Genomic DNA, 6,069 nt, shown 5'->3' on the forward strand with positions numbered 1-6,069 from the left:
AAAAAAAAGAAAAGAAAAGAAAAAAAGTGACAAAACTAGGAACTTGGAAAATTTAGAAAAATCACACTGCTACCACCAATTCAAATATTTACTTAGAACATTAAATAATGTGTTAAGATTATAGTAACAAATAAATTAGAATCCATTTCTTTGGCATACAGTAAATTTAATCATTTTCATACGGTTGACCTAATTCTAAGGCAGCAAGGTTATCCTAAATCGAACCCTTGTGTAATGCCTGTATGACTAAACAGATATTAAAGTGTGACAGCATGGGGCAGGACCCTGTAGTTTTTCCTCATAGAGTATTTCTCTGCAGTCTGTTTCTCAAATTAATTTGCTGCATGAGCCAAATATCCACAATTCACTTTTTATACACATTGGTGCCATAATTAGAAAACTAGGGGGTATTCAGAAAAATAGTGGTTTATGCCATTGATAATAAAACACAAGACTTTTTTTCTCTTATTATAAAGGTCACTAGATACTAAAGACAGTTTTTCCTCAAAAAAAAAAATCTAATTCAGATAAAGGGGTCAATCAAATGAATTTAAGCTACTTTCTAAGGTGACACATATCAGAATAATCCAGATTTGTATATAACACTTTGCCACCAACTGATGTTTAGATGAAGGATTGCCTCTCTGACAGGGTGCACTTATTCAGGAGTGAATCTGACATTGTAGAAGAAACACTAATAAAAATATTTTTTCATTTTGAACAAATCTGTAAACTATACCTTTGTTTATAGAAAAATGCTTGTACTAGTCACTGTAATATTCAACTATGAATAAAAATTTGTGGAAATAAATACTTTTGAATAAATAAAGTGCTGTGATAGATCTAAATGAAATTTAAAATTCTGTAGCTATATATTGGCTGAAAAGATTATTTTTTAATGCTTTCTTGAGAAATATCATTCTGGGGTCTATATTCAAACACGCATCATGATTGTTTAAACTAGAGGTTAGCGAACTACAGCCTGCAAAAGTTGGGGTGGGGGACACATTCCCCATAAAATAACAAGACTTATTGAGAAATTAAAGCTAAAGAATTCAAACAAGGCAGTTTGGGTGTAGGAACAGACTCAGTCATATGTATAACTTTGCTCCTGGTAAGGATGGCATTAAAAAAAATCAGTGGGAAAATATTTACAAGATCTGTATGAAAGAGTTTATAAAATACTAGAGGCTCAGTGCACTAAATTCATGCATGGGTAGGGTCCCTAGGCCTGGCCGGCGATCAGGGCCGATCAGGGCCTTCCAGCTGCTGGCTGGGGCCTTCCTTCATTCCGCACCGGCCCCTGGTGGTCAGTGAACGTCATAGCGATCGATCGAACTCCCGGTCTCCCTGTTGAACCCCCGAGGGGACACTTTGCATATTAGCCTTTTGTATCTATAGATAAGTGAAAAATAAGAGGATGAAATCTTGCCATTTGCAACCACATGGATGGACCTAAAGGGCATTGTGCTGAGTGAGAGAAGTCAAACAGAGAAAGACAAATACCATATGATTTCACTTATATGTGGATTCCAAACAAAATAAACAAACAAGCAGACCAGAAACACTCATAGATACAGAGAACATGCTGACGGTTGCCAAAAGGAAGAGGAGTTGGGAGGATGGGTTAAGAAGGTGAAGAGACTAACAAGTACCAAATTGCTAGTTACAGAACAGTCACGGGAGATCAAGTTCATCATAGGGAATATTAGTATAGTCAATAATAACTATGTATGGTGTCAGATGGGTACTAGGTTTATTGGGGTGATCACTTTGTAAGTTATATAAATGTCTAGTCACTGGGTTGTATATCAGAAGCTAATATAATAGTGTATGTCTTAAAAAAAAAAAAAAAAGACCTCAGCAGGAAAACTATGTCTGCAGCTATGGCAGGGGCATACACCTCAATTCTGACCAATGAAACAGGAGGGATAGACCAACATGTGAGGAAGTTCAAGATGGTAGCAGCACAGAAGGACCCTGAACTCTCCCCCTGACGAGCACACAAAAATATACAACTATATACATATAGCATTTCCTCCTGAGACAACCAAAGGCTCATTGAACAGCTTCTGCACAACAAGCAAAGTGAATGGAGAAGGTCAGGAAATCATGAGAGCTCTCCGAAATCTGGGGGGATGGAGGCTTGGAGGTGCCCGTAAACACTAATGTTTACCTTCTAGCTCGATAGGATGGGCGTGGCCTATTCCTATGCTCTGGCCTACCTGCAAGATTGCAGCAGTGCGTTCCCAGCCAAACTGCCTGGGGCCCATGTTGGCCGGGAGCCCAAAGGGAGCAAGCAGAGCCAACAGGATGTCACAACACACAACTGGCCACTCGGGCCTGGCACAGCGAGTGCCCGCCTGGCTCAAACAGCCCTGCCAAGACCACCTGGTACCCAGTTTACACAGAGGTCACTTCTACACAGCCCATGTTTTCAAGACTGTGAGAGCGAGCTATTTTGTCTAAGTCATATAAACAAATGTGGAAAGTCAAACAAAACGAAAGACGGAAGAATATCTCTCAGATGAAGAAACAAAACAAAAAACAAAACAAAATCCCCAGAAACTAAAGCCAGTGAAACCGAGAGAATTTGTCAGATAAAGAGTTAAAAAAAAATGGTCATAAGGATGCGCACCAACCTTGAGAGTAGAATCAAGTAACTCAGGGAGAACTTCAGCAAAATGAGAACTTTAGGAATGAAAACACTGACATAGGGTAAAAGCATTGGTCCTGGAGTCCGAACTCCAAGACACTACCATTTATCAGATGTTAATATACACCCTGGGATAAATCCTACTTTCTGAGAGTAACTTTCCTTGCCTCTATTTTGGTGCTAGTATCTTCAGTTCTAGTACTAAGTTATAATAAAAGTTAGTTGGGGGTTTCTAGCTAGTTTATTTTTTAAAATATATTTTATTGATTTTTTACAGAGAGGAAGGGAGAAAGAGAGAGTTAGAAACATCGATGAGAGAGAAACATCAATCAGCTGCCTCCTGCACATCTCCTACTGGGGATGTGCCCGCAACCCAGGTACATGCCCTTGACCAGAATCGAACCTGGGACCCTTCAGTCCGCAGGCCGACGCTCTATCCACTGAGCCAAACTAGTTTCGGCTCTAGCTAGTTTAATGTTATACTTAGCCACAAAGTTTTAGAATGTTTCATGTCCCGGGAGCTCACAATGGTAATCTTTTTTACAACAAATTTGTTCCCAGAAGGCTTCTGACCTAAGGAGTTCAGGAAAAAACTAAAGTGGTGCTTTAGACAGTAAAAATGACCCCTCTGAAAATACTTGCATGAAATAATTTAGAAGTATACCATGAACATTTAAAAGTACATCCTTCATGAAACTTACTTCAAATTAATGAGTTATTAAAGATATTTTTTTCAGTAACTTCTGTAAAAATTCAAGACTTACCCATTTCATAACTGGAGCCCAGAAAAAAACCTATCCTGAGATCTGAAAAAAAAATTAGGAATAAAGCAACTATTTTATACGTCTTTTAACAGCCATCACCACATTTCAAAAACCTAAAGATTTATCAATCTAGTATTCCAATCATTTTTACTGTGCATACTGTATTTAACATTTAGAAAGTCACCACAGTGGCAGTCTTTCATATAAGCTGTTTTGATTTCCTGGTCAATTATTTGTATTCTTGTTACCTATTAAAAAGTAGCTAAAGTACAATGGAGATGGTTTTAAAAGCCATTCCCAGTGCTTTCCTTGAACATGAAACTTAATGGAAGTTCACTCATGGATAAGTTGTTTTTATGGATCACAAAAATCACATCTCAAATGGCATCATTATCCAAGCATTTTACTTCTCTTCATCTACTTCTAATTAACATTTCTCAATAGCACCAGCAGGTAAAGACACATTTATCCTTTTTTTTTTTTTCCCTAGCAGGTGAGCGTTCACTGTCATTCATAATAAGAAATATTTCTGTTACACGTGTGTAAATGACATTTAAAAGATAAAATTGACTTAACCCTATTATTTAGAAACAAAAGAAAGATAGTGAAGTTGAAACTAAACCACCATACATTGACAAGCATAGAAAGTTATCCTTAGCCAGATTTCTTTCCAAATACTTTATTGTTTCCTCCTTTCCTGTTTTCTATAACATCTAGCTAACAATACTTGTCTTTTTCTACCCTACTCCTATATCCCACATCCTGTAAGCCCTGGACACAACATGAGCCTTGGGCTTCTGAGAATTGAGGGCTCAAAATTCTAATTCAGCAATTTTCTAGTTTTGAATCTTTAGAAGTTCTTTGGTTTCTCTGAGCCTAAGCTTCCTGACTTACAAAATGAGAAAGGAAAAACCCCTATCTCATGGGGCTGCAGAATGCCCCTCAATTCAGATTTCTCTGATGTGGAAGAAGTGTATGTTATTCTATTTTATAGAGTAATTATTATACCACCTGGGCGTGCAAATTTTACACAGTGTATGTAAGCGCCTGGTTCAATTGCTGGGCACACAGTGTCCAAAAATGGCAGCTTTCATTTTTATTATTATTCCCTGTTCATCTTCCAGGAGATGCAGGGTTTTTGTTTTTTGTTTTTTTTTTTTTTAAAAAAAAGCCCACCATCAAATGCGCGGTAAGCTTTGATCAACTCAAAGTCCAAATTCCATGGACTATATACACTTATGAAAAAGGAGCATACATATTTGTTAAAGTGTGTACCGAGTCGACTGCCAAAGTTCAGGGTTCACTTAAACCGGCAGGAAGGAAAAAGGAGCAGAGCAGAGGGTCAGATTACAGTGGACGGTGAGAAAAAGGGAACAGTGGCTGGCTGGGAGGCGGCCTGTGGCAAGGCATATGCAGCACGTTTCTGGATGATGGACGTGTCCTAATTATATTTGATAGCCCAGAGTGGTTTGGGTTATAAGAGTGTATACATTTGCGAAACTCATCCAGTTTAAGATTTGTACATTTGATTGCATGAGAATTTTGCCTTAAGAAGAACTGTAAATAAATATTGACCTCTAATACGTGCGGTGAATTGTACTAAGTTCTGCAGATGGAAGGATGTGATACAGCAAATATGGTAAAATGTTACCAACTGTAGACTATAGAATAGATGGTGGATCTTCTTTATGTTCAAAAGTTTTTACAATAAAAAAAATGCAATCAGAAAACAATGTGAGAGGGCCACCCAGACGTTGTAAACAAAGCGGGGGGGGGGGGGAGGGGTACGCCCGCCCGCATCACAGAAAACCTCACGGCCTCGCACCACCCTCCCAGAGCCGCCTGGGTCGCCTCCCGCCTCCCCGCCCCGCCGCCGCCTGCTCGCCCGGCCTCAGTCCGAGCACACGCCATCAGCGGGTCCCCAGGACTCAGATTGCGCAGTGTCTCCTCATCACCGACCAGGGCTAGCAGTGACAGCGGAGGCGGCCTCCCCACGCCTCCCGCACCTCCAGCCGGACCCCCTGCCCCTCTCCGCCCCCGGCCCCGGGCCCCCGGCCCCACTTCGCCGGACCCTTTATAATCCTCTTAGGCTCCGGGCAAGCGCCGCCGCCAGCCGTGGGGCCCAATCATATAAGGAAAATACTGCAGGCTCATCCGGGGCTGCATTGGGGACCCGGGGACACCCTGCCCTACGACCCTCGCTACAGCGCCCCCACACCAACCCCCCCGCCCCCACTCTGCAACCCGACCCAGCCACCGCCGCCCGCCTAGCTGCCTCGGCCTCAGCCCCAGCTCTACGCCAAAGCCCGCCCCTGGAGCCACTCAACCAATCGCCGTGCCGTCCTCCAAGCCCCGCCCACACAACGTCCGGTCCCGCCCACCTGGACCCCACCTCCCGCAAACCCGCGCAACGCGTCGCCGCAAGTCTAACCCGAGGTTTAAGGGAATTCTCAGGCGGGAAGAAAGGGAAGATTAGTTGCAGAGGCCGGGGAAGGATGGATAGGGTAGTCACGTCATTCTCTTGATTTGGAAACAGGTACAGTCTCACCCCTAGAGTGCCAGGGAGCGCGATCGCGCTCCTCCTGTCTTTCGCCAAAAGCGCTGGGAGCGCCATCGCCTCCTGCAGTGTCACTATTAGAGGCTAGTAGT

General features: G+C 42.2%; 2 non-coding genes across 2 annotated transcripts; both read right to left on the reverse strand.

Moving 5' to 3' along the window:
- Window positions 1–5,306: 5,306 nt before the first annotated feature.
- On the reverse strand, window positions 5,307–5,381 carry LOC111825200. The gene has a single exon (XR_002828339.1).
- An 80-nt stretch (window positions 5,382–5,461) lies between these two features.
- On the reverse strand, window positions 5,462–5,600 carry LOC111825202. The gene has a single exon (XR_002828341.1).
- Between the last annotated feature and the right edge of the window lie 469 nt (window positions 5,601–6,069).

The sequence above is a fragment of the Myotis lucifugus genome, unplaced genomic scaffold (genome assembly GCF_000147115.1).
Source record: "Myotis lucifugus unplaced genomic scaffold, Myoluc2.0 scaffold_16, whole genome shotgun sequence".
Lineage (NCBI taxonomy): Eukaryota > Metazoa > Chordata > Mammalia > Chiroptera > Vespertilionidae > Myotis > Myotis lucifugus.